Below are 19857 nucleotides of genomic sequence, written 5' to 3' on the forward strand. Positions count from 1 at the left end.
CTTTCCTCTTCTCTCCTTTAAATACTGATGAAGAAACACAAGAATTTTCCATTTAAATAAGTTCCCTGGGATGAACCTGTCTCAACGGTTTGATTAAAATCAGTTGGAAAAACATGATTAGCCCTGTTTACTAAAAGTACAGAAAAAGTATGCTGAAGCAGCCATGTTCTAATTATCCTTCCACATTTCACTCTGGAGAAGTTTGCCTAGCTGGAGCAGTCAGGGTTTCCTAGATTCAACCAAACAATGTATTTCCTTTCCCTCTGCTTTTCAAAGGAAAAACAGCTTCTTTTAAATTAACAAGCATGTGGGAAAAGAATGAAATAGACTTTTGTAAGATACCAAAATCATTGAGGTAATATCCAGATCTCCTAATGATGACAAAAATTTCTAATTATGAATAAGTGTACACTATTTTGATGTTGATAGTCTGCCCTTTTGCAATATTTTCTGTCTACAAATGACTTGTCTGCAAATTTCCTTTGTGCCTTACTATAAAGCCATTATACCTAAACTGCTGCTGTGTCCAGAATTTTTCTACTTGAAGAAAAACACATTCATTATGGTAAGGAAATGCTTATGATCAAATGCTCCTTTTCATAATTACCACAAAGCTGTTTAATGATGACTGGCCCAGTGAGCTCTAAAATTCTATATAAAGAGAAGCCATCCCCATTGCCAAAATGAACTGAAATACATTTCTGAGTCCTACAGGATAATTTTATATAACATTTACATTTTTTCCAAAAATATTTGAACATATCATGCCAGATGTACAGTAGATATTAATGACGTTTACTGAATTGAATTATTGGTCATCATTTGATGTCAGTGGGGTTGCAGGTATCTCCCTAGACCAAGCATTCTAGTCTGTTTCATATTGCTATAATAGAATACCTGAGATTTAGTAATTTATAAAGGAAACAGGTTTATTTAGCTCACAGTTACACAGGCTGGGAAATTCAAGGGCATGGCCCTGCCTTCCACTGAGGGCTTTTATGCTGCATCACAACAAGGCAAAGAAGGTCAAAGCGGAAGTGGACATATGCAAAGAGACAAGGCCCGAGGAACATCCTGGTTTCGTAAGAATCTACCCTCTAGGGAACTTGTTTATTCCCATGAGAACTTTTCCAGTGTCCTCCGAGTGAGAATTCCCTCACTACCTGGAGAACTGCACCAAACCGTTCATGAGGGATCCACCCTCACAACCCAAACACATCCTGCTAGACCCCACCTTCCAACACTACCAAGGTGGGGAACAAATTTCAATATGGGTTTTGGAGGAGGCAAACTCAAACCATACCACCAAGATATACACAGAGACTGCAAATGACCCAACTCCACAAGATGAATGTCATGAAAGCTGTGGTTCTTTCCATCTATCTAGTCAACTCGCAGATAGCAGGCAACATTTTCAGTCCTAGAATACTATTATTACAGATCCTGGCTCATGCAGAAGGGATTACACAAAAAAACTACAACTGTGAAACAAAGTCACCAAGGGGTTACATTTGGCTTAAGCAATTAATTGAATGGCAGAATAGCCAGGTTGTCATACAGAAATTGCCCAAAGAGCCATGATAAGAATTTATGGAAGTAAGGGTCTCTTTTTTATTGAGTATGCTTGTTTCAAAAGTGGATTCTGGGAACCTTACTCTGGCATCTAGTTTAAATGAGCACCCCTGCATGGAACCATGTGTGATGAGCTAGGCAGAGGTAACAGTGCAGTCTATCATGGAACCTTCTGAGATAGGTTGGGCAGAGGAAACAATGTGGTCTATCTTCACTTCTGTAAAGCAACAGATTCTGAAAGGCAGCAATTAGGATCCAAGAAGAAGTCTCAGCAAAAAATAAAGAACACTTTTTCTAAGTTTGTCATTTATTCAATCCATCCTTCATTCACCATTTACTGAGTATATACTACGTGCCAAATACTGCTCTGGGCACTAGAGATAAAACACTGAAAAGTGAAGGCAAAACTCTTGAGATTCTTTATTTTAGCAGGAGCTGGGGAGAATGAATAAGCAAACAAATGAATCCAAGTTGATTCAGAGAGTGAAGTATTTTAAATACAATGAGATAAGGGGATTCAAAGAACTCACTGGGGCAGATTAGATTTGATGGTCAGATGAAACCTTCTGAGGTGGTGATATTTCTGCAGACATCTATGTGATGTTAAGGATTCTACTATGCAAAGATCTGGTGCAGTGGATTCCCAACAGAAAGAATAGCAAATACTACAAGCTAGATTTCTTCAAGAAACCTAAAGAAGCAGGTCTACATAGCTAAAACACACATAGCTATGGTCTATGGGAGAATAGTATAAGACAACTAGGCAGGGGCAATAGTATATAGAACCTTCTAGGCTGTAGTAAGAATTACAAATTGTATCTGAAGTGCAATGAAAAAACTCATTTGAGAGTTTTTTTTGAAAAAGGGCGTGACACAATCTGTTTTTAAAAGATCACTCAGCTCTTAGGAGGGTGTTGTTTGTGGTTGTGGAGGATAGTTATGAGCAGACAGAATAGGAGGCTTTTGTGGTCACCCAGGTGAGAGATGACAACAGCTTGGACTAAGGTTATAGCAATAGAGAGGAAGCAAAGTAGATGATGGGAATGTATTTTGGAGGTGAAGAAAACATGACTAATTAATTGAGTGTGGGGATGAAAGAAAGCAACAAAACAAGGATGACTTCTAAATTTTTGGACTGAACATGAGTAGAACAATTTGAGGAAGAACAGGTTTGTAGGGGGTGGATATCCGGAGTTCTGCTTTTGAGGTGTGTGTTAACCATGATAATAATAGTATCTACCTTGTAAGGTTGTTGTGAACAACGAATAAGAAATATGAGGAGAATTTAGATCTGTACCTAACATGTAGTAATTATTCAATAAATATCAGCTTCGACAATTATTCCTCAAGTGGAGATGTAAAGGTAGCTGAGGATATAAAAGAGTTCTGTGAGAGGCCAGGACTAAAGATCTAAGTTGGAAAGTTATATAGGATTCAACGCTGCTCAAATCACTTTTGGTGAAGAACTTTTATCTTTATCCACTGCAGACCAATACTGGCTGTGTTTGTCGCTCAAAAATTCATAGGTTCACATTCTAACCCCCAAAGTGATGCTATAAAAAGGTGGAACCTTTGGAAGGTGGTTAGGTCATGAGGGTGGAGCCCTCATGAATGGGACTAGTGTCCTTATAAAAGTGACCCCAGAGAGATTCCTTGCTCACTTCCACCACACGAAGACACAGCAAGGAGTCCGCAGTCCATGAGCTGGGAATTGGGCCCTCACCAAATAAGGAATCTGCCTACATCTTGATCGTGGACTTCCCAGCCTCCAGAACCACGAGAAACCAGTTTCTGTTGTTTATAAGCCATCTAGTCTACGGTATTTTGTTATACCGGCCTGAAAAGACGAAGGAAAATACTTTTGTAAAATCCAACAAAAATGAAGACACTTTGAAGAGCACTAGTACTCAAAGCCATACGAGGCCCTGGAGGAGGTCCTGAGACACATTTAACTCAAGTACCGGTGAGTGTCTGAGGGTGGAGGCACAGGAGACTTCGGTAGGCTGAAATAACACAATGCTTGCTTACACACACGCAAGCGGAAATCACATATATTTACAAGTAATCCGTTTTAATTAGGTGTAAGAAAAAAAGCCCATTCACTCCTGCAGGAACTCACTCCTCTTCCCCCCAGATGTGGTATCTGAAGAGCAAGACACTCTTCTCCACTTCCTCCGCACAAACACTTCAGTCTAATCATGGGAGATTCAATCTAGCGCTCGGGTTGCATTAAGTATACCAAGCTCCTTCCCTACCAGGCTGGGCTCCACTTGGGCATAGAACGATTATCAAACCTGATAAATACCAAGCTGTCCCCTAAGGATGCTCTAGGCCCCAAGCATCAGCACCTCTGTTAATAATTCACCACTCTTGCCTTGTCATCGGCTTCTCCCCACTCAAAACTCTGCTCCAGCGAGTGGTCCGGTGCCTGAGGCAGCTGGCACGGGCTAGGTCAGAGGGCACCTGCACTGATTCTTAGGAGAAAGGTCTTCTTTCTCGGTGAAAAAATCAATAAAGTAAAGGACGCTTCATAAAGTCCTTCGGGAAGCAAAACTTGCTTAACTTCACACTTTCCTGAACCCACACGCAGGGACTGTTTCCTCCGGGACCCGCGGCAGGCAGGCTGCTGTGCCTCACAGACCGGCTCCTGGGTCTTTCGTGCAGCCCAGGACAGCAGCGCGGGGGCTGCGGGCGAGTGGAGTTGCAGGGGCCGGGGCGGAGAGCCGCTGTCACCCAGGGAAGCTCTCGGAGCTCCGGGGCTCCCGCGAAGCTCCGGACGGGCGTCGCCGAAGCACACAGCCCCAGCAGAGCACCTCAGCACGGTGGGCGCCGCGCCCAGAGGAAGGCGCGGGGCGGGGCGGGGCCGGGGGCCGCCCGGGGAGAGGGCGGGGCCGGGACGCTCGCGGCCGCGCGCCGGGGCTGAGAAGCGGCCCCTCCGGCCGCGCGGGGCGAGGGGCTGCGCCGGCCCGCGGGGCGCATGCGCGCTGCCGAGCGGCCCTCGCTCCCTCCCCGCCCACCCCTCCTTCCTCCCCCTCCCCCTCCCCTGCATCCTCGCCGCTCTCGCTCTCTCCTCGCCCGCTGGGTGCTGAAGTTGGGCGGATGGCAGCAAACCGGCTCCGCTAGAGGACCGAGCCGCCCAGCCCCGCTCCCCCGGACCCTTCGGCGCGCTGCCCACACCTCCAGGCGACCGGGTAAGACGCTGCCTCCAAACCAAGCGGTGCTAAGTAAATGACATCAAAATGTCTGCTTTGCACCAATGGATGGATTTTTTTTCAAGGTGGGGGGGAGGTGAAGGAAGGAGGGGGCGGAGAGCGCGACAGCCCGTGCCCCGGCGGGGGCGGCTGCGGGGCGCGGGGGTCTCGGCGGCGGCCGCGGCGCCCTGGGCTGGAGCGGGGGCCGCGCCGCGGGTCCGTGAAGTTGAATCCCGCGTCGCTGCCTGGACGCGGTCCGCTCGCCGTCCTCAGCTGCTGCGGGGAACCGGACGAGTGTCCTGCCCGCCGGGGGACGAACGCTCGGCCGGGTCCCGGAGTTCCCGCGGAGAGCCGGGCGCCTGCCAGGGGCGGCCGGGAGGGCCGGTCTGAGGGCGCGGAGACCCCGCAGGGGCGCGGGGGGCTGCGGGTTCTGTGCGGTCGGCTGGGAGCGAGGGGAACGTGCAATCAACAGTGTCCAATCCACCGATCACCTCGGCTGCTGTGTTTCCTCCCTCGTCCCTCTTCACCTTTGGGAAATGCAGGGCTCAGGTGGGGAAGGTGTTCGCGGTAGAGGTTGCAAAAATGAAGCCTTTGAGCAGCGGTGAAATACCGGAGGGGTGTGTGTGTGTGTGTGTGTGTAGGGGGTGGGGGTCTCTTTTGTTCCTTCCCCTCCCCTTAGTGAAAGGAAAGGGAGTCCTGGCGTGTGCGGCGAGGGGTGGATTCCTCGGCCACCGAGGGGGCGAGGAGGAGGAACGCCCACTAAACGCGAGCCGCTGCCCGGGTGGGCGCATCGGAGCCTCCCTTGCTGTAGGTGATGATGGTCTTTCCGTGATCGATGGAATCACAGTTTCATCGCTGCCTCCCCGCCAACCTCCCTGCTCTCCCTCTTCGAGTGCTGCGGCAGAGGCTGGGTGCAGACGCGGCCGCTTTCTCCTCTTCTCCCTGCCTCTCTGTCTCCCTGAAAAATGCCGGAGGACTCGAGGATGGCGGAGGGACGGAGCTGGCCTCGGAAGCCGCGGATGGGAGCTGCTCCTCGCGAGCCGGAGGCTGCTGGCGGCGCGTCCGGGGCAGCCCGCACCAGCCTCGGGAGTCCCTGGGCTCCGGAGAGAGCAATCCCGTGTCGCCTGGGCACAAAGATGCCCGCGTGCCCGCCCTGCGTTCGGGACCCGCCCTGCGCCCTGCGCTCCGCGCCTTGCGCGGAGCCCGGGACGCCGGCTCACCTGGGAGAATCCCTGTCCCCCGGGGACGACTGACCCTGGCTCCTGGCAGAACTCTCTTGACCTCCCCTGACCTTTCCATACATGCTTCTTTTCTTTAAAGGAGTCACTGAAGATTTGTCTGGAGAACTTCACACGCTTCAGAGTTGTTTCCTTCTTTTTTTTCTTAAATTGTTTTACGACGAGATTCTCTCCAGGGTGGGATGGCTTTCCCAAATAATAAAGAGAAATCTTAGTTTGGTTCCCATGTAGAATAAGCAGTTCTGAGGCTGGGTGCCATCTGCATTTCCGGCGTTTATACCAACTGGTTTTCCGGGTGATGAACCCTTCTGAAAATCATTTAATTGAAGACGTGAGAATTGCTTTTTATTCGTGTAGTGGAAAATAATGTTTTCCTCGATTCATAGCTGCTAGACGCTGTGTGTACGAAATAATGTGCAAACTGTGAAACATTTAAAGTACATTGTACTTATTTCTAAAGTCTTTTGTATTGAAAGTATTTTCCGAGAAATATACATTATAGCACTCCTATCTAATGAAAAGGTGATTTAATACAAATGAATGAGAGGTTTGCCCTCCTCCAGTTGTTACTATTGTTAAGCCATTAATTCTGTTAACGTGAACTAAAACAGTAATGAGCACACTCATGGGAGACTGGATTTACTGACTTGTTTTTATAATCTTTTGAAACCTACACTTAGAGCGACCATGAGAAAGTAGTTTAGTTTTTGGCAACTAAAAAACAAGTGTTTGTTATTAGAAGAAGATTGGGTGGTATTCTTTATTAAATAAGATAAATCTCCATGGCAATGACACCTGATCTCAGAGCCACGGGCACCCATCCTTCCTCCTGAAACTGTAGTCTGAAAGATTAGGAAACCATCTAATTTACAGAACAAACAACATAAGGTGCCTGTTATGCTGATTGATTTCGACCCTTTTTACTCAAGTTCCTGTACTACTCCTTGGCCTTTAGTCCCCATGGGAGGGAATTAACAAGGAGGGTTAATTTACTGACCTGTTTGTTCTAAGGCAAACAGCATTTCCTTCTCAAATAGGTATCTCTTTGGTTGTAGGGATCTTCCTCTGAGGTCCTAGTTTATTTGAACTCATCATGTTTAAGGTCTAAGTTCATTATCATTCCTATGAACTTTTTATACTTTTGCATAATAATAATAATAAAACTTCCTTAACCTTTCCTACCATGAGAGCCAAGGTCTTTGAAGAAAAGGAGAAACATATATTTTTACCCATTTTATCTTTTTGTAACAGCCAAGCAAAAGTGAAAATTTTAAATCTGAATTGATAAAAATTCTGGTTGACTTACAGAGTAAAGTCTAAGAAAGAATTTACTTGTTAATCTAAAGGTGTAGAGATAATGGCCTTTGTGTCAGAAGTCCATTTGCTGAAATACGGGCTTTCCTGGAAAAGGAAGGTAGGCATGGGTGATGAGGTACCATGCTAAGAGGGCTGGGAATCCATTCAACCACATTTCTGCTGACAATCCTGTTTCTGATACTCTCCAACTCTGCTTAACACTGAAAATACTGCACTAAGGAGATGGACAAATCGAAGGACCACTATATACCCAGAGGATGAGAATAATGCTATGTGATATTAAAAGCAATTTATTTCATCTGATTGCTATAGAGTATAAGTGTGAATGCATTGTGGAGGCTTAAAATTATATGACATTTCCGAGGGAGTGTCATGGGTGCTCAGACAAATACATTTTTATAGAAAACCTTAAAAAAATCCTTTGCTATAGGTAAGTAGGTAGCCAAGACTTTCAATGTGAGATTGATGGATACTCCCACCTTCCTTCTCTCCCCAATCCACACTTATCTCTGAAAAAAAGACACTTTTTTAACTTCCAAAGAAATTTGTTTAGACTATTATTTCTGCTATTATGCCAGCACCTATAGTATACTATACAGTATCTGGCATGGGCAGGTGTAAAATAATTTTTCCTAAATTAATAAATTTTTCATGGTCAACCTGGCTCACAAAAGTCTTCCAAGGTAAGAATTGCATTTTAAAAAATAGCACTTAGGCTGTTTACCAAGTACACTAGTTGGGCTCCTAAAAATCACGTTTATAGTCCTACATCTTTGGAGGAAGTAATTTTCAGAATTGTCATTTTGAGAATATGATTGTGTTTAATACAACATTTATATTACTGATTTGTTTCCCAATTTTATAAGCAATATTTGCTTATTTTAGATCCCTATAACACAAAATTACCTGTGGGCCGATATGGATATGATGAGCACTAATTTTGGGTCAAGCTGGCCTTCGCTTGTGTTGTGGCCCCTCCCTTTAATAACTTAATTGCCTCTGGGCAAGTTACTAATCTCTCTGAGCCTCAGTTTCCTCAGATATACAAAATGGATAAAAGAAGAATGAAAACATAAATAAAATGCAATATATATGAAGTACTGAACATAGTGCCTGGCATGTACTGAGTGCTTATAATTATCTCAATACCTAAAGAACTGCTACTGAAAACACAGGATAGTTTGCCACAGGTTTATTTCCTTTTTATAAATGTACCCTTGTCTTAAGAATTTGAATCATATTGGCTGGGCACGGTGGCTCACACCTGTAATCCCAGCACTTTGGGAGGCTGAGGCAGGTGGATCACCTGAGGTCAGGAGTTCGAGACCAGCCTGGCCAACATGGTGTAACCCTGTCTATACTAAAAATACAAAAATTAGCCAGGCATGGTGGCAAGTGTCTGTAGTCCCAGCTACTTGGGAGGCTGAGGCAGGAGAATCACTTGAACCTGGGAGATGGATGTTGCAGTGAGCTGAGATCGTACCTCTGCACTCCAGCCTGGGTGACACAGCAAGACTCTGTTTCAAAAGAAAAAAAAAAGAATTAGAATCATATTATAGAACAGGGGTCCCCAACCCCTGGGCTCTATAGATGGGTACCAGCCCATGACCTGTTAGGAACCGGGCAGCACATCAGGAGGTGAGTGGCTGGTAAGTGAGCATTACCTCCTGAGCTCCTCCTCCAGTCAGATCAGCAGCTGGCATTAGATTCTCATAGGAACGTGACCCCTATTGTGAACTGTGCATACAAGGAATCGAGGTTGTGCACTCCTTATGAGAATCTAATGCCTGATGAACTGACGTGGAACAGTTTCATTTTAAACTATTCCTCCACCCCCACTGCCATCCGTGGAAAAATTGTCATCCACGAAACTGGTCCCTGGTGCCAAAAAGGTTAGGGTGGCTGTTTTAGAACTTCATACTTCTAAAAAAAATTAACATTCCTTTGTTGCTGTTTCTCAAGAAACTAAAACTGATATTTTTAATGTGATTTAGTGACTGCAAAATAATTCACCTTATGGATGTCTTTATTTAGCCATTCTTTTATCTTTGGATTTTGATCCTTATGCCTAAATTTTGTGTGTGTGTCTCTATTGCAGTTTCTCCTTTGGGCTCGATGCTTAGAACAGCCAGTTCGTGCCAACATAATGCCATTCTTTAAAAAAATCTTTGCTAACTTGATAGGTGAAAATAACGTTTTTCAAACTTTTATTTCTTTGGCTACCAATAAGACTGATTACTTTTTGACATGCTGATAAGCAGTTTTTGTCTTTGAGGATGGCTTGTTCAAGTCTTTAGCCTGTATTTTCCCTTCTGTTCTGGTACATTTTTCTTATTTGTTTGAGTGCTAATATTAATTTTTTAAAAGGCAAAAGCAAACAAGGAAAGAAAATGCTTAGTGACAAAGACTCCACGTGGCAAAGACTAGCCGTGTCACTGCGGCTAAACCAGAAAGGCTGGATCCGCCAGGGTATCAGGGCTCCCAGGGTATTCATCACATATTGCTACCCTGCCTGAGTTTTCCAACTTTTACAGTTCTGTTCAGAAGTCCAGAATCAGTAAACAGTTTGCTCACAAACACCTTACTATAAGAAGCTTGTGTCTGAAGAGTTCCCAGATAGTCATGGATTGTTTTTGCCAGGTGCCAATGTTTTATGCAAGAACTTTCAAGTTTTTCTGAGATAAAAAGGTTGAAAGGAAAGATGGGAGTAGATGGAGATCCTAGGGATATTCATTGTGATTTCTCATCAGAATGAAATCAATGAAGCTTAGTTATAAAACCATGTCAGCTTAGAATCATATCTTACCTCAACTTTTAAGTGCTAGGTGAAAATTAAATACGTTAAAAGTGAGAATTTAATCTGTTACCTTAATGAGTTCTGTTATCTGTGATGTTTCACATGATTCAGTGGCCTTGTAGGCTCCTGTTTTTGACTTTTTAAGTTCTATAACTTTTGACAAATTTGGTTTCAAGTGTTAAATTATCTAACTTGGAAAATCTTTAATGTCCTTAGGTATTAAACTATCTAGAAAGTATAAATGTTTTCGTTTTGTTTTTTGAGACAGAGTCTCACTCTCTCACCCAGGCTGGAGTGCAGTGGCTCAATCATGGCTCACTGTAGCCTCAACCTCCCTGGGCTCAGGTGTTCTTCCCACCTCAGCCTCCCAAGTAGCTGGGACTACAGGTGTGTACCACGACACCAGGCTAATTTTTGTATTATTTGTAGAGATGGGATTCTGCCATGTTGCCCAGGCTGGTCTCAGCCTCCCAAAATGCTAGGATTACAGGCTTAAGCCACTGTGCCCAGCTGAAAGTATAAAATTTTATAATCATCAGTGGTACCAGTTTATATCAGATACAGTAAAAACTGAATAATTTAGAATTTATCATGATGGGAGGTCCCTATAGGAGAAGCAATGATCTATGGTGGAAAATAAAATCTACTTCAGATAGAAATGGATTTGAATTTTAACTCTACTATTTATTAGATGTACAGGCTTTTTCATGAAATTATAGAAGTATTTCATACTTAGTATTCTAGCATGAGTAATAAATATATAAAATCTCTGAATTTCTTAAGCTTTGTATGTGAGATTTTAAAAAATTCCCTGTGTGAGTAAATATAATTCTATTGTAGACAATGATGTGGTTCACAAAGCAAATATTTACTTCCTTATCTTGAGTCACAAGCTTTTCACAGTATAGTACTGCTGATTGGCTATTGAAATACACAGGTTATAATTCAAGAGCCATGGCATTACAGTAAAACAGACACAACCTGGGGGAAATTACAACATAAATGAAATGAGCAGGTGAGTGTTTATTTCATTTTTAAAATTATTTTGAATCTTCCCAATAGCATAGTGAGTTAAATCCAGTGAAAACTCATTTGTGAAAGTTATCACTTTCTCTATTTCCTGTCCCTATGAAAGGTGGGAGCCCGGTTTTTGGTGTTTTTATGATAAGTCATGTAGTCTTGAGATTTTATGAGTCAATTTTGGCCCTTGGTAGACCACCCTATGTCCATGGCCAATTACCCTAAACTCTCCTCTATTTTTCAGGATTTAATTAATCAAAATCAGTAAATATTTGAAAGTTTGCTATTTGAAAAGCAGCAGTCCATATGATTTGATTCATATGAGGTAAAAAATGCTTATGGAAAATTGCCCTTAAAAGAAGGAGACTTTAAAAGCATAGAATATAATTTGGTGGAAAGAGCCCAGGTTTTAGATCCAAATAACCAGAGATGTCGCCTTCACTTCTTTGAGCCTTAGTATCATGATCTGTAAAACTGAAGACAATTTAAGAATGTTAAAGGATTAAATTATGTCTATAAAATCCTTCATATATTGGTGCTCAGTATGAAAGTGTTAGGTATTGTACTAGAGTTAATAAGTCAAAATAGATACAAGAAACATTGTGTAAACAGTAAGTGCCTGAGGGGTTTTAATTTCTTGCCAGTATTTATCTTAACTAATTGGTCCTTATTGATGTTGAGGTTGTTCTCCATGTATTTCCCATGTTATCCTTTTCTGACTAGTTTGTTTCACCAACCTGTTTATAAACATATTTGAGCACCTACTATGTGCCAGGCTCTGTGATGTTTTTTGGCCCCTTTCCAGAAGGTGTACATAGATAAGCTTCTTTAACTTTTTTTTCTTTTAGCTGGTGAATACTGGTCATTCTAAGCTTTGAAGTCATAGCTAAATACAACATGAGAGTAATAAGCAAAGATTTCCTTAGGGTTTAGCAATAGACTAATTGATCTCAACATTTAGGAGCCTAGTCTATCACTAATGTTCAAGAAAGCTGCTAAGCAGAGACTCAGAGGTAAGGGGAAGAAAAGCAGGAAGTGGCTCTGTTGGTGGTTGATTTAACAACCTCCACTGTAGTATCAAAACAACCAAAGACTGTGGACTTAACCCTCTTTGTGAACCTACCCCAGCACCCAATTCTTTCTCAAGAATAAAGAAATAAAGAAAATGTGTACATACATCTGTACTATGCCTCCCCCCCACCACCACTTATAGGCTATCCTGGGTAGGGTAATCGTTGTAATATAATGTAAGATATTCTAAAACGCTGGTATAGGGGATGCGAAGGGGGAAGGAGACTGAGATCCCTGCCCTTCTTCAGTGTCCACACTTCCCATGCACTAGCAATATTTTAGACTTTTTCCTGATACTGTTGCAGTTCCATCTTTGATTACAATCTGTTTGTAATATGCCAGAGTTGACCAAAAACCCAGAGTTCTCAGTTTGGATGAAAAAAATACATTTAATTTTGAGGAAGAAAACCATCTTCAATATCAACTTGTTGAAATCACTAGGGCAATTTCTAAATCTTGCAGTTAGCTTTGCCCTGATCTAGAAAGATTTTATAAGATTTATAAGTTCAAGGTGAAGACTTCAAACCCTTTCTAGAAATATGGCATGAATATACAGTTAATATGACTAACTATGGAAATGAAAGATATTGACATTATAAATGAATTAACTTGAAGGTAACTGTCAGCCATGAAATTTAACATACTTGTCATTAAACCTTTGGCTGGGCTGTTAATAAGTAAAAATATATGCTAATGTAAGATTTGAGCCTATTTCTTTCTCAATTTATTTCTACTCAGCACTATCATACAGTATTTTACCTGTGACCTATGAGTTTAGTATGATCAAGATTCACTAGATAAAAGCAAAGGAAAACGATTATGTTTTATTAGGGCACTAAGGCATAGACATGCTATAAAGCAATATAATGACCTATTTAATTTACAAACTGTTATGATTAACTGAGTACTGTATTGTGAATTGGAGTATTAAATACTCCAATGTGAATTGGAGTATTTAATACTCCAATGTGAATTGGAGTACAATGCTTTATCATGAATTGGAATACTAATATTTTCCCTACCTACTGTTTGGGTGAGGCTTGACATTTGATTTTCTCCTCTCTCTCTTCTTGTTATTATTGTTATTAGTATTTCTAAATAGATAAATTGAGGAGAAAGGAGTATCTTTGCTTTTTGTACATCTAATAGTTCACAGAAAAATTGGCATTTTCTCTTATTTTATATAATTTTAGGATATTCACATAATTTTGTTGCCTGAAATTTAAAACATATCAGGAGCTCAAATGTTCAGTCTGCCAGGAAAAAAAAAAAAACTCTACTGTCTTATTTTCTTCTGGTAGTCAGGAATAAACTGCCACGATTGTGATTTCGTGCTAGTTTATGAGTAAGTAATATTGGCAGTTTTGACTCATGCTATTGGAGTATATGTTTTCTTCATCTACTCAAGTCCATAACTTCAATTTTCACTGATGAAGAAACATTTTAGACTAAATTACTTTTAGTAAATTCAAGTCTAATGACCCATCTATGTTTATATAAGTGATGGATTTAGCTGAAAGTTACATTTGCTTATCATTTTAAATACTGAAAACCAAGTGATAGAGAAATCCTTCCCACACTGGAATTATCTCCAAAATGTAACCTTTTGAAAAGATGATTTTATGTGTCAGTATATGTTTATATGTGTGTTTCCTCTTTTATTCGCGGGATGCAACTGACATGATACCTGTGTAATCATAGCCAAATATTCAGGAAGAAAAAATGCATTCTTTAGAATAGAGGGGGAGGCACCAATGAGATGAGAAGGAGAGTCAAGTAAAAAGCAGGAAGGCTGGGCTCAGAAAACAAGATGATTAGTTAAAAACTCATTGTATCTTAAAGTATAATATCATTCAATACATTATTATGTAACTCTGCTGTATTATGTAACCACTTCCAGTTTCATGAATTCATGTGACCTAATCTTAAGAAGGTAATTTTCTTCCCATTAATTCAGTAATTTCATTGACTGAACATCTGAGTAATGCAAGTGAGATTTCATAAGGTAGCATTCCATTAAATAAATGTTAATTCCAGGAAGGAAAAAATGTGAAGCACTTTTCTTGACCTAACGTAGGTTATGTTAAATAGTTTAAAATTCTCGTAGGTGATACTGAAATTCAATCATATTGATAAAGAATCCATTCCCAACTTTTTGTTCTAAATGCAACTATCTTAAGTACATCTTATATAAAAATCAATTTTATCTTTGTGATGTAAAGACCTTTATGTCTTGTTTCAAAATACTAGCAGTGAATAAATGTGTGTGATAAACTTTTTTTTTTTTCCCCTAGGCACAGACAGGCTTTCTTTTTCAAGTCTCTTATGTATTTAAATTAAATTATTTCCTCTTTTATTTTTTTGAAAGAAAGAAAGAGAAAGAGAAAGAGGGAGGAGTCTTGCTGTATTGCCCAGGCTGGAATGCAATCTAAAAATAGGTGTTAAAAACCTCTTTTTTGCCGATAGTTGTGCTTAACAGCGGAGACAGGAAGGAATAAGAGAAGAAAATAACAAACAGCCAACCAATATTTCATTAAGTTTGTGAAATGCTATGCAAATGCTGAAGAGTGATTTACTTCCAATTATGTGGTCACTTTCAAAATAGGTGTAATGTGATACTGAGAAAAATGTATGTTCTGTGGACCTGGAGTAAAGAATTCTATAAATATTCACTGAGTTTACTTGTTCCAGGTCTGAGTTCAAATCATAGATGTCCCTGTTAATTTTCTATCTCGTTGATCTGTCGAATATTAACAATATGGTGTCAAAGTCTCCCACTATTATTGTGCGGGAGTCCAAGTCTCTTTATAAGTCATTAAGAACTTGTCTTATGTATCTGGGTGTTCCTATGTTGGGTGCATATATATTTATGATCATTGATTCCTGTTGTTGCATTGATCCTTTTACCATTATGTAATGTTCTTCTTTGTTTCTTTTTGTCGTTGTTACTGTTAAAGTCTATTTTGTCAGAGACGAAAGTTACAAGTCCTGTTTTTATTTTTTTATTTTTATTTTATTTCTCTCCATTTGATTCATAAGTCTTCCACCAACCCTTTGTTTTGAGTCTTTGTGTGTCCTTGCTTATGAGATGGATCTGGATACAGGGTACCAATGGGTTTTGATTTTTATTCATTTTGCCTGTCTGTGTCTTTGATTGGGGCATTTAATCCATTTAAATTTAGGATTAATCTTGATATTTGTGAGTTTAATATTGTCATTTAATGCTAACTGGCTATTTTGCCCATTAGTTTATGTAGATTCTTCATTATGGAGATACTCTTTACCTTTTGGTAAGTTTTTGGGATGACTGATACTGGTTGTTCCTTTCTGTATATAGTGCTTCTTTCAGAAGCTCTTGTAAAGCAGGCCTGGTGGTGATGAAATCTCTGAGTGCTTGCTTGTTCGTGAAAAATTTTATTTTTCCTTCATTTATGAAGCTTAGTTTGGCTGGATATGAGATTCTGGGTTGAAAATTCTTTTCTTTGAGAATATTGAATATTGACCCCCACTCTCTTCTAGTTTGTAGGGTTTCTGCCAAGAGATCTGCTATGAGTCTGATAGGCTTCCCTTTATGGGTAACCTGACCTTTCTCTCTAGCTGCCCTTAGAATTTTCTCCTTTATTTCAACCCTGGTGAATCTAACGATTATGTGTCTTGAGGTTGCTCTACTTGAGGAATATCTTTGTGGTGTTCTCTGTATTACCTGGAGTTGAGTATTGTCCTGCCTTACTAGGTTAGGAAAGTTTTCCTGAATTATATCCTGAAGAATATTTTCCAGCTTGGATTCATTCTCTTCATGACATGCAGGTACACCTATCAAACATAAATTAGGTCTTTTCACATAGTCCCATATTTCTTGGAGACTTTGATCATTCCTTTTTACTCTTTCTTCTCTAATCTTGTCTTCTCATTTCATTTCATTAAGTTGGTCTTCGACCTCTGATATCCTTTCTTCTGCTTGATCAATTCGACTGTTAAAACCTGTGCATACTTTGCGGAGTTCTCATATTGTATTCTTCAGTTCCATTAATTCACTTATATTCCTCTCTAAATTGTCTGTTCTCGTTAGGATTTCGTCAAACCTTTTTTCAAGGTTCTTAGTTTCTTTACGTTGGGCTAGGACATGTTCTTTTAACTCACAGAAGTTTCTTATTATCCACTTTCTGAAGCCTAATTCTGTTATTGGAATGCACTCGTTCTCCATCAGGCCTTGATCCCTTGTTGATGAGGAACTGTGATCCCCTGTAGAGGGAGAGGCATTCTGATTTTGGGTATTCTCAGCCTTTTTACGCTGGTTTCTTCCCATCATTGTGAATTTATCCATCTGTCTTTGTAATTACCAACTTTCAAATTAGGTCTCTGAGTGGACGTCCAACTTGTTAATTCCCAGCACCGGAATCTGAGCAACCCACTGCACCCAGCAGCATTAAGATTGATGGTGCTTTTCTGCCCTGGAATCTCCGGTCTGGCTTCCTTCTTGAGTCCCTTTTTCAATCAGCTGAATAGGTGACTCTGCCTTCCCAGAGCTTCAAACATTGACCAAAAGGGGACCTGGTCCCGTTTACTCTGCACCAAGGACTGCTGCATCAGGGCACCGGCAAAACTGCCGCGCCGGCCACAAGAGTCGCGCTGGTGACCTGTGGGGCTCCTCCGCTGGGAATCTCCTGGTCTGTGAGCAACAAATATTCTTCTGAAAGTGTGGCATCCTCTCGTTCTCTGTGCTTTCACTGGGAGCTACAATCCTGAGCTACTAGTAATCAGCCATCTTGGATCTCTCTCCTAAGCTTTTTTTTTTAATTGAGCAACAGGGCATTGCAGTGACTTAATATCTAAAATATTTATTAAGACTTTGGAGGAGTGACAAGTGAGCTTGGAAAAACTTGTCTGCCCATTGCCACTGAGATTATTTTCAAGAGAATGTAGATTTATGGCTTAGTAGGATCACTGAATGTAGTTACTCAGTGAGGTGGCCAGTTGCAACCAAAATCAACTTTGGCACTTGGTGTGCTGGCTTCTGACCATTAGCCCCAAGAGAGTCCTAGTCTGGTTAGATTTCAGGGAAAAAGAAAGAAGTTGTGTGCCTGAAAGTAGAGTTCAGAGGGTACAATCTAAAAAGTTGTATTAGACACAGGCAGTGACAAAGGAAAGAGAGAAAAGTCTTTCTGTGCATTGGTAAATGCAGCCTGTGTGGGTCTGAATTTCCAGGTGTTTCCATTAGATTTCTAAGTTTTCTTCAGTTTCTGCTACTCATCAGTTTTACCTCTTCTGTTTCCTACCTCCTTATTCTTAATTAATGCGCTGTATAATTCAGTGCCTACTCTGTACCTAATAGCAAAATTAAAAAAGACATGGCCAAGTCTGAGGGAGCCTAAAGAATAAAGAGATAAGATCTACATGTAAATGTCTATTATTATTATATTCTATGAGAGAACTAAAATGTTGTGAGAACTCAGCAGCTAAAAGTAATTTTAAATGGCTAGACCAGGATCTGGCAAAAGTGTCGTAGAGGTTGTGACATTTTCTCAGATTATTGAAAGATAGAATTTTGACAGACAAAGACAGGTTTCCAGGCTCAAAGACAATGTAAATAAAGATAGACACAGAATCAGGAAAATTAAAACCATTTTGTGGCACAGTGTTTCGAAAGCATACAGTACTCACAGGAAATCATGAGATGATAAGGCTAAAAAAGAACACATATATGGGCAGCTGTTAATATCAGAGTGAAAAGGTGGAATTTTCCTTGCCAGGCAAAGAGTGCAGCTGAAGCTTCTAGGCAGGGGATTACAGGGTAGGAGCTGTGCTATGGGACAAGGACTTCATCAGTCCACGCAGGGGGGTAGTCAAGGGAAGTGGAAACACCACAATTTCAGCTGTCCAGGTGAGAGGAGAAGAGGAGGCCTAAGCTGAGAAACTGCAAAGGGCCCAGTCCATGGGAAGATGATGATGTGAGAAAATATTTGAGTCAGAACCTTCAGGACTTGATCAACAAAAAGATCTAGGAAATGTAAGAGGAAGTGTAAAGCTGTCAGGGAGCATTTTAGCCTATGAGTGTGGGAAATAAAGATGTCATAAGACATGGAAAAGTCCAACTGATGAAGAAGTTAGTGAGGAAATGAATTGAATTCAGTCTGGGAAGTAGTTTGGCATACCCATCAGAATTCTCAAAGGATGTTTAGCACACCATTGATTAAAAAGCCTTAGGGATATCAGTTGATTAAATAGGAAGCAACAAGTATGATCTTAGGCTATGTCAGTAGAGTCAGATAGTGTCTAGAATGAATGGTGATCATTATATTCTGTTCTTCATATCCAAGTCACAATTGCAATGTTATTTTGAATTTATTCTGGACACCGTGGTTAGAGGTCAAGAATAACAAAAATTATTTTGTTGCAAAGCAGAATAATTTGTATGAGATATGGTTGGAGGAATTTGTACTTCCTTTTCTTTTCTTTTCTTTTTTTTTTTTTTTTTTGAGACAGAGTTTCACTCTTGTTGCCCAGGCTGGAGTGCAATGGCATGATCTCAGCTCACGTCAATTTCTGCCTGCCCAGTTCAAGCAATTCCCCTGCCTCAGCCTCCTGAGTTGCTGGGATTACAGGTATGCACCACTATGTCCGGCTAATTTTGTATTTTTAGAAGAGATGGCATTTCTCCATGTTGGTCAGGCTGGTCTTGAACTCCTGACCTCAGGTGATCCACCCACCTTGGCCTCCCAAAGTGCTGGGATTACAGGTGTGAGCCATCGCACCCGGCTGGAATTTGTACTTTCTTAACCTGGAAGACAGTGGTTTCCCTGAAAGATATGTGTGTTTCACCATTTGGAGAAAAGCCGTGGGAAAAGATTAGACATTCTAAATTGACCCAATGATATAATGAAAATAAAGCCACCTGGCAGAGTTGTAGAGAAATAATATGTGCAGTGCCTCTGGAACACATTTCATATTCAGTGTGTCTTAGCTCTTACTGTTACCTTAGGAATAGCATTAGAATCAGTGGACACACATCACGGAGATGCTGCCATCCTATTGGAAATAACTTTTAAGACTCATAGCCAGCTGGTTAGGTGAGCTGCCTTGAAGGGTAGCAAGTTTACTGTCACTGAAAAAAACATGGGGTAGACAAATACTTGGCAGAGTTGTCATGGAGGAGATTCAGTGATTGGGAGGGTGAGTGAACTACAAGGCCTCATTCTAACTCTGAGGTCCAGATGGTACCGGATCATTTGGATTGCAAACCTAAGGGAATGACTAGAGCTACAAATAAAACTTGAAAGCCTTTTACGTCCAGGTAACAATAGTAGAAAACTGTTAAAAGAAAAAGAGCAGAGATCAGGTGAGCTTAGAATAGAATCCTGGAGCGTATCTGCATGAATGAACATGTGGAAAAAGAAGGAAACTATACACACATGCACACATACGTGTATACATGCATACATTCATATATATATATACACACACACATTCGTACATAAGATGAGAATAAAAATGTGTTATAAAGATCATGAAGATACTGTAATATGCCGTAAAACTGAGGTTGTGGAGACTTTTATCCAGTTTTATTCATATGAATATTAATCTTCCACCAAAGATTAGAAAAAGTTTAAGAAAGAAGATCAGCTGAATTATGACATGTGGCAGAAAGGGTGAG

General features: G+C 40.9%; 1 protein-coding gene across 1 annotated transcript in view; it reads left to right on the plus strand.

Moving 5' to 3' along the window:
• Nucleotides 1-4740: 4740 nt before the first annotated feature.
• RGS17 (regulator of G protein signaling 17) overlaps nucleotides 4741-19857 on the plus strand; it is a 129070-nt gene continuing 113953 nt past the window's right edge. Inside the window, exon 1 of the mRNA XM_021670025.2 lies at nucleotides 4741-4763. The gene's annotated coding sequence lies outside the window, so the exon portion shown is untranslated. The remainder of the gene's footprint in view (nucleotides 4764-19857) is intronic.

Source organism: Aotus nancymaae, unplaced genomic scaffold (assembly GCF_030222135.1).
Source record: "Aotus nancymaae isolate 86718 unplaced genomic scaffold, 86718_ANA_hifiasm-v0.15.2.pri h1tg000040l, whole genome shotgun sequence".
NCBI lineage: Eukaryota > Metazoa > Chordata > Mammalia > Primates > Aotidae > Aotus > Aotus nancymaae.